This window comes from Triticum aestivum, chromosome 6A (assembly GCF_018294505.1).
Source record: "Triticum aestivum cultivar Chinese Spring chromosome 6A, IWGSC CS RefSeq v2.1, whole genome shotgun sequence".
Taxonomy (NCBI): Eukaryota; Viridiplantae; Streptophyta; class Magnoliopsida; order Poales; family Poaceae; genus Triticum; species Triticum aestivum.
Genome location: NC_057809.1, coordinates 2,609,718 through 2,619,628, shown reverse-complemented (window position 1 = coordinate 2,619,628; position 9,911 = coordinate 2,609,718). Strand labels below are relative to the sequence as shown.

General features: G+C 42.2%; 1 pseudogene; it reads right to left on the bottom strand.

Moving 5' to 3' along the window:
• Positions 1-4,101: 4,101 nt before the first annotated feature.
• Positions 4,102-8,743, bottom strand: LOC123129896 (T-complex protein 1 subunit theta-like; annotated as a pseudogene).
• Positions 8,744-9,911: the final 1,168 nt, after the last annotated feature.

Here is a 9,911-nt window from a genome sequence, read left to right as displayed (position 1 = left end):
CGCTCAACTACCATGTATGCGAACGTGAGGTTCGAGAGGCAATAAATGAGCGAAGGTAGTGCCAATGGTGGAAGGAGTTTTAGTACCTCACTAAGCGGTACTACCTCCCTTCACCCGCGGTACTATCGCTTAAAGCAGTATAACCACCCTATACCACTGCAGTACTACTGTGACAAAGGGGAGGGCAACAGAAGCTCAAAACTAAGCGGAGGAAGCCGCAGTACTTGATGAGGTGGTACTACCGCTCAGGCGCCACCAGGACAAGGTTCAAGTCTCACACCATATGTAACGTAGGCATCATTAGCACAAATGCCCGTGCTTTGTAACGGGAAAGAATATGAGAAAAATCCTTATTTGACACTGTCTTAAAATCCGATTCTTTATTTAACACTGGAAAAGTTTTTCTTCCCTATTTGACACTATACGACACTTCCGTCTATTTTGATCCTAAATGACACCTGAAAAGACGATTTTGCCCCTCATGCGGTATGTGTGCGCGCGTGTGTGTGTTGTTGCGTGTGTGGGTGCACGCGCACATGTGTGCTGCTGCTGCATGTGTGTGTGCATGTGTGTCATTGCGTCCATGTTTGCTACTGCGTGTGTACGTGCGCGCGCGTGTGTGTGCCGTTGCGGGCCTATGTGATGCCTGCGTGTGTGCTGCTGTTGCGTGTGTGTGTATGTGTGTGTGTGCTGCGTGCGTGTGTGTTGCTGCGTGTGTGCGCACGTGCATGTGTGTTGCTGCGTGTGTGTGCGTGTGTGTGCACACGTACGCGTGCGTGTTGTTGCATGTGTGTGCGTGTGCGTGTGTGTTGATGCATGTGTATGTGTTGCTGTGTGTGGGCTTCTGCCCTCGCACTAGTGCTGTGTGTGTGCGCTATTGCCCCCACATACATACTGCATGAGGGGCAAAAGAGTCTTTTCAGGTGTCATTTAGACTCAAAATGAACGAAAATGTCATATAGGGAATAAAATTTAGAACTTATGTCAAATAGGGAAGAAATTTTTTTCCAATGTCAAATAAGAAAGCAGATTTTAAGATAGTGTCAAATAAAGAATTCCCTCAAAGAATATTGACATGTACCTAAGTCTTTTGAAAATGAATGTGTAAGCACAGTTGTACTTCGGTATGAAAAAAGTTTTTTCTGTCCACCAAATTTGATCAATGCCCATGAGTTTGCAATGGGTGAGAAAATTAACGTGCACTCCCATTGAATGAATATGTAATTTGTGCTATTTTTTCGTCCACCAAAATTATTCTATGCCTGTGCATTATAGCGAAAGAGAAAATTAATATACTCTCACATTGAATGAAAATCTAATTTGTGTTTGTAAAAATTAATCATGAACCGTGCCTCAGTGTTATTATTTAGTTCATTTCTCCTCTTCTCTCCCCAATGGGTTCTTCTCTTAACCCTCTTCTTTTCTCTTTATCTCTTTCATAATCATGGGCATCACAAAGTTAAGTCCATCGTTCTCAATATATCTTACCAAAGGGAAACCACTCCTTACCCTCTTATTATTATATTATTATTATTATTATTATTATTATTTCCTTAGCCGCTTACCTATTCCCTTATTCAGCCCACAATTCGTGTTTTAAACCCACTATCATGCAGCATGCAATGTTCAACCCACCTTGCATGTGACGGTTTTCCTTTAATTATCTCACATGAGGCAACGATGGTGAATCTATATGAATTGGTGAGAATCGATTTAAGGTAGCGAGGTGGGACTATTCAACACGAGATGTTCACGGACATTAACACCAAAAGTAACACTGTAAGATCAGAATTCATTTTTTTTGTTCGCTAGTGTGTGGGCGCACTTCTAGAGTGCAGGCCTAGGCCTAATATGGGTGTGTGGCCCAGGTAGTAGGCCCAGCTGGTGTGATGAGGGTTGATCCTCATATATTTGAAATAAAGTGAGGAGGCACGGTTGGTTACTACTAAGGCATTGTTTCACGAGATCTGCAGTTCGATACTCACGCCCAACACCATTTTTTTGTGCTGCTTGGTTGACCGGAAGAAAAAAAATGTTCATCCGTGGCCCAGCTCGGTAACACAATGGTCATGGAAAAAAAATTCATCCATGCCCAGGGGTAGGAATACGATGGGCCGTCCCGCTTGGTTTAGGTTTTTGCGTTTCGGTTGCACGTATGTCCCAGCTTTCTTTCCATTCGCAGTGTGCGTACCGGAGTAAACAAAAAATAGCGTACATAAATAAATCATCAAAACGGGACGAAACAAAGCGGTGCCAAACCAAGAGTACCTATTCCCTTTAATAATAAGTATACATATAGATATGTCTCGCACCATATGACAAGGTCTCAAGTCTCACACAAACCAAAGTAAAGTAAGATAAAGAGTTGACGAGGATAAAACACAAGGCAAATAAGGCAAGCTTGTGACTCGGCAACTCCCCTAGAAAAGCAAATGCAAATCCTCGGTCCTAACCTCTACCCCCTTTGGAATCGAGACACCAAAAAGACAAAGAGGAGCTAAACATCCCGAGGTAGTAGTCCTAGTGCTCCTCCTCGTCTTCAAAGGACTCATCCGAGTCCCTGTTACTGGCCTCCTAGAGCTTCTCCATGATATCATCATCCTCACCAGTGGCACCACGAAAAGCAGACGTCGTGGCGTTGGAGTCATTGGAGTCGGTCCACTTGTTTTTCTTCCCAATCCAGGACTCCTCTGAGGTGATCTTCTTCTCAGACCCACTCTGCACCTCCAGATGCATGTGCCTCATCATCATGATTTGATGTTGCCTAGCTGTCTTCTCTACCGCATGAGCTTTGTACAACTTCTTTTGTGTTTTCATTAGAAAGAAAAGGTGCTTCCTCACCTTCTTCTTGAGCTGGCAGCCAAGTAGGCTTGTAGGATCAAAAGTATGTCCAGAGGGGGGGGGGAAGGTATTAGAATACTTGACCAAATAAAAACTTATCATTTTACCAATTTTAGTTGTAGGTAAGTTTTAGCAAATCTACCAAGTCAAGTACGCCTTACACATGCAAGTCTAAGAGTTTTGCAACGGAATGTAAAGAGTTTGCATATGAATATAAAGGAGGGATCGGAGATTTCAAACTCAATGAAGACACGATTATTTTTGGCGTGGTTCTGATAGGCGGTGCTATCGTACGTCCACGCTGATCGAGACTTTAACCCACGGAGGGTGAAAGTTGCGCGATTCCACGGAGGACTCCACCCATGAAGGGTCCATGAAGAAGCAACCTTGTCTATTCCATCATGGCTTCCATCCATGAAGGAGTAGCCTCACTTGGTTAGATCTTCACGAAGTAGGTGATCTCCTTGCCCTTACAAACTCCTTGGTTCAACTACACAATCTTGGAGGCTCACAAGTGACACCTAACCAATCTAAGAGACACCATTCTTCAAAAGGTAATAGATGTTCAACTGTCTTCAAATGATAGTCGCCCAAACACTCAAACACTCTCTCTCAAATTTGGCTTTGGTAGGAGAGGGGATTGAATGGAAAGCAACTTGAGGAAAGTTAGAAATCAAAATTCAAATGATTGGATTGGAATCACTTGATCTGAACATATGAGTAGGTGATTCTCTTTTCAGAAAATGACTATTCGTTCTGATGGCTCTCTCCTCTCAATCATTACAAGCCTTTGACCCAACTTGATGACACCGGCATGAGAATCTTAGTGAGACTGATTAGTGTAAATAGATGATATATCCATCGATCCTGTGTAGCTTGGTGTTGGCCGAAAACAAAACTAAAGATCTGCCACACAAGATCCAGTTTTAGCTTTTCTCTATGGCGTGTGTTCTTCTGCGGGAATGGGCAAGACGTAATATTTCAATGCGTGAGTGCTCGTGCGTCAACGCATGCATATGTGTGTCAACGTACTTAGAGGAAGTGCTGCGACGGGTAAGAGACGATGATGCCAACAATGCAAACACATTGTTCGGCAGCACTCTGCAAAATGTCATCCTTCCAAGCAAACAGTTATATTAATTAAAGGCTAATGCGTTTTATAAACATCAGTATGATTCCCAATCTTTCAAGACCAGCTTTGGTTCACATAAAAAACAAGACGACCAAGTCTCTCTAGTTATCATGTGAACCCATGCACCCAGAATCTTTCAGGACCAGCTTTGGTACCATAGAGGAACTCACAAATCCACCAGCGAGACATCAGCTAAAGCATCTACCCACCACCAACCGTGGAACCAATGCACCAAGAACCTTTTACTCGAATCCAACCTAGATAAGATGAAACACAGGAAACTGGAGAGCACAGACAAACTAATCTTCATCCATACCACCTTGTTTGGGGGGCCGCGGACCTCCTGCTGGCTTTGCCATGATGATCTGTGTTCCACATAGGTATTAGCATATGAATAAACGACCATAGTTTTATGCATATGAAGATGACACGAAAGATTGATAATCCTACCTGGTCAATCCGTAGTACACTACATACAACATCTGCCGAGTATTTTAGAGCGAAGGACCTGATTGAAGGGAAAAAGGTTAAGTGGGACATAACAACCTATGTACGCACTTCAAATTTTAAATATGCAAATTAATATGTATCTTGCCGAATAAATGCACAAATTAATAAACAGGGCATGAAAGCACGGAAAATATAGATGACAACACAAATTATTGAACTGGGTATGAGAAAGAACTGATTATGTACAAGGCACCTTGATGTAGCATTTTCGTGGTATCAAGGACACCAGCCGGTAACAGTATATTCGCATCATATCAGGGTATAGATTGAAACGATAAGGATCATAAACAGACATTGTCAAAGCTTCTAGAAGGATTTCCACACCTATTGACAACTAGATATTGAGTAAGGCTTACTTTGTAATGTAGAGGTCCCATATTTTCATAATTGACGCATCCTTGCAAGAACCTTCCTTTAAGTCAATGCCAACTTTCACATTGCCAGCAGCATGCTCAGCATAGAGGGAAGATATTATCTCCATTGCACCAAGTCCAGCATTTTCAGAAAGTGTTCTTGGAACCATTTCAAAACTTTCACCAAATTTTGCAATGGCATACTGATCCAACCTGCATAATTGACCAACAACAGGTGGTGTAAATTAGGAAAAGATTAATAAGTAACATTCAGTTTCATAAACCAACTAAAAAAATTATTATAGCAAGAACATGGTTCACATATCAAATATGGCTCGAGTCCTACAGAATTATGGGACTCTTCACAAGGAATACAAAGAATTTTTTTATTAATACAAAATTATAGATAAACATGGATGTGTGAACTAAAAGCCCCAATCTGGACGTCAGATGCAACCACTCCATCTACCGTTATATCCCAATGAACACCAGGAGAAGATGCACAATAGGACTTGTATATTTATTGCCATTGTACTGGAATGCATTCGAGGATAAAATTTGCGCACTTGAAGGTGGTTAATCAACAGAACTATCATTTCTAAACTCATGTTTCAGATGTGCCCTTTTACATATATGTATGAAATTTATTTGTCACACAATCAAATATAGTTACCCTGTTTCCTTCAGAGAAAATTCCTTCAATCTCTTTGCCAGCTCTACTTCTGTTGCGGCAGCTCCAGGAATAATCCGACTGTCCCTGCACATTGACTAGTATAAACACCAACAGTTAGATGACATTTAACAAATCAGACAATAATGGAGCATGACTAATACAAAACAATGCAAGGATATTGGTTTCAACCTACATCACATACATACCTTGTACGTGTTTACGCCATCATCGACAGCTCTTTCAAGATCTTCTAATATACTGTCAGTACTGCCTCTTAAGACAACAGTAGCCACTAAATTTCCACCTTCTTCATTTTGGACAACAGTCACCTATAGAGCAAAGCAGAGATGTTGAGAAAGGACAAGGTGATGTTACTCGAGAAAGCATGAAGACGTGAAACATACTCGAGCACCACCAATTTCTTCCACCGAAACAGAGTCTGCATATCCTAATTCGCCCGCATTTGGTTGGCTAAGCTTCAACTGTTTTTTATAAAGCACATGGCATCAGAATAAAGTTATTATTGATATTAAATAAAGAGTTTTAGAACCCAGAAATTACAAGTGCTACAGCCCCAGTAGTACGGCAGAATCTCCGAAGCTCAAACTTTGAGCTGACTTTCAGAACCATTAGCCTGTAAACCAGAATATCTGTAATTATAAGTATCACTTGTAAAGCAGGACCAAATCATGGTACAATAAAATTAAACCTGTATTTCAGATGTCTTCCACTATTACAACCTCTAATTAATGGTTATCTTAAAATGTAAAAATAAGTTTCACAAGATAAAACTATCCTAAACCAAGATGACAGTTCATATGAGAAGCAAAATACCGACTTGTAACGTTCACAAAAATGCATGCCATATCGCCAACTGCTGCTCCACTGACAATGACCTTGGCACCTGAATCAGCCACAGATTTGATAAGCTCCTCCACCTTGGCTTCCTCTGTTTTAGCATAGTTTTCAAGCTGCACAACATCACAAGCATGTGCGTTATAAGGTTACTACACATGTTTGTAAGACGTACGTAAACTACGATATAACCCTTTCTGAGTGCAGTGAAACCAGCAAAGCATACAAACAAGAATAACAATGAACATACATGCTCAGCAGAATGTATAAGAACAGTTCCCTTCGTTTCAGTTGCAGAAGTGTCCACACCACCAGCAAATACCGCAACCTAAATGATAAAAGAAAATTTAAAATATCAGGAAGCCACAAAAAATTATGAAACATGCATAAAAGGGGTATTACATAAAATAAAAATTAGAATGCATGAAATTTAGTTAACGGAAAAGCATAATAGACTGCATCATGGAACAACAGTGTAACAATTGGATTCTACAATGAATTGATTCACGAAGACGCTGTTGGAATTGGAGATTTCAAGAATGATTCTATGCTATTTAAGCGTAAGAAATAATGATTGTGTCTGTATGCCAAAATTTTCATATAAGCCACCCAGGATGGTTCACGGTGTTACTATATCAGTAAAACATAGCTACCGCACAACAACTAAGCTTCAGTGTTTATTAATAAGATGGATATCATATAACTGAATGCAGTATCATCATAACTCAAATAAAAACTTCAGAAAGGTTCAATTTTGAGTTACTGAGCAGTTTGATTTTTGGTGGGAAAATACATATAGCAGAATAAACTCTAGGTAGTGGACGTCTGATTCCATCCATTAACATTTAAGAGTAGTAAAGAAGGACATTGGCTGTTAGGAACTGGCGGCACCTATGGTATGTTGGTACTCTACAATGAGGGAGCTGTTCATACATAATAAAATGCATTATTGTAGGTAAAACAGATACACACAGATAATCGAAAAAGGCACACAATTATTGTACAATTTCGAGCTCACCATCGCATTCTCCACTTTTTTAATGCTCCCAACAGCGTCATTTTTCAGAACCATCCCACGGACTACAGAAGAAGTGTGCAGGCTGCCTCCAACCAGCTTTGCCACTCTAACATTGTCAACATTAAAGTTTGCTGGATTTTCTGGGCAAACTTGGATACAGGCCTGAAAAGCCATGATAAACAGATCAAACAAACCAACGGTTAGTGATATATATATTCCATGATGTCGAAAAAAATAGTTGCTCTCAGGTAGTACAAGACAAGTATTAGCCTACATCAGCCACAAGTGGACAAAGCACATCCTCCTGGCCAAATTGCTTGCTGGCAACAGCAGATCTCATCCTCAACAGGACCTCTTCCATGTTCCTTACATCCATATTTTCCGAGCCTTTCTCAACTAGATCCTCCAAAATCTCAAGCGTCTGTACGTACAACACAAAGATTAAACAAAAGCAGCTGTTGCCCAGAATCATATATATGACAGGATTAATAATGCAATGCCTAGTTATTGGGCGGTAAATACTCAATGATGCAACATGCAGGAGTATATATACCTTATGAATGGCCTTGGTGTACCCAATGATGATCTCACTTGGATGCAGTCCCATTCTGATGAGCTCCTCGGCTTTGTCGAGCAGTTCACCCGCGAAAGATATGGTGAGGTTAGCTCCATCTCCGATCTCCTCCTGTTGCGCTCTGGCAGCAAGCACTAGGAGCTTAGCAGCGGGGTGTTGGACCTCAAGCTCGTTCACGATTGTTGCAGCATCATTCGTGATAAAGTGCTTGTCTAGATGATTAATGACCATTTTATTCATTCCTAAAATAGGAAACTGACACTGTTAAAAACCCATCTTCAGCACAGGAACAACCCACAACACAATCAATCGATGTTACCCTGACAGCCAAACACAATTCATTCAGCCCCATCCCCTTAGATCATTGTGCTCCAACTCTGGGCTGAAACAACTCATCGTCCACCAGCGGTAAAGCTGTGGAGCTTCTCTACATCTACCACGCCACACGGCTACATGTCCTTAACCATTGCAGGACTAACAACCTACACGCGACTGCCCGCCCGTATCGATCGAGTGCGGGCCGTGCCCCGATACCGCCACGATAGGACCGTATTGCAGGACTAAGAGCTTATCTGTTGCTACTGAGCAAACCTCGCCAAAGATGCAGGGAACGGGAGAAGGGCACTCACCGTTGGGGCCGAGGGAGGTGCGGGTGATGGCGGAGAGCTCGCGGCCGGCGCCGATGTTCTTGAGGACGGCCTCGTCGAGGCCCGAGAGGTGCTTGTGCCCATCCTTGAGGATCGACTGGATCCTGTGCCCCCCCGGGATTTGTGCCAAGGCTCACCATCGTCGGCAGCGGTGAGAGCGTGCGGCGTTGCCGCAGGACGTAGGCCGAGGCGATCTGGTGGTGGCCGGCGACCCGGCGTGGGTTGCGGAGAATCGGTAAAACCCTACGACGTGTGTGGCGGAGTGGACGGACAGGACGGTAGCCCTAAGCTGGAAAAAGTTCGGCCTAGTTACTGAATGGGCTGATTTATAGGCCCGAGAGACAACATATTGTGGGCTAGCTCCACTCGTGGAGCTGGCCCGAACGGTAAAAATCTGCAAACTTGAGAGAAAAAAATTACAGAAAGAAAATTGTGTGGAGGCAGCTCGATGGTTTACTAGTGAGAGGGACGAACTACAAAAAAATCCCTCCATCTGAATCACTTGGCGAGCTTTGCAATACATGTTATGGCCCTCGGATAGACGCATGAGGCATGGCTTGCAAGCGCAGACCTCCCCATGCTTCTTTTGCCTTTCAGATGAGGACACAGTCCATCACATTTTGATGCACTGTGTGGCGGCTAGGGAAACTTGGTGTTGCTGCTTTGCATGACTGCGCATTACGGCCGCCATTCCATCCCACCATCACAACCTTGAGAATTAGTGGCTCCTCGCTCGGCGGCCCTTTCGGAAGAAGGACCTAAAGGAATTCGACACTATTGTCATGCTTACTGTGTGGAGCCTGTCGAAGTAACACAACAACCAAGCATTTAATAGGAAAAAGTCTAAAATAAACCTTGAAGTTATAGACGAAAGCTAAATCAAACCCCAAACTTTGAATCCCGGAAATTGGCACCCTGAACTCGTAATCCCAGTCTATTTTGGACCCTATACCTCTTTGGCACCCTGGGAATGCTACAATCCCGGCCGGGATTACCAGCTACTCTCACGGACAAGAATTTGGGCTAGCCCACTATAACACAACAAGAATTCGTGAGGTTTAAAAAATGTCCGCACATTTCTAAAATTGTTCAGAAGTTAAAAATGTTCCTGTTTTCTATTTTTCGCACACATTCAATTCTTTTTGTGTTTTTTAAAACCTGTTTGGAATTTTGAAACTCTATTAGCATTTTAAAAGACTATTCACAATTTCAAAAAAAAATCACATTTGTCAAAAACTGTTCAGAATTCCAACAGTTTTCCACATGCTTTGAAAAATGTTTTGTATTTTCAAAATTGTTTGAAATTTT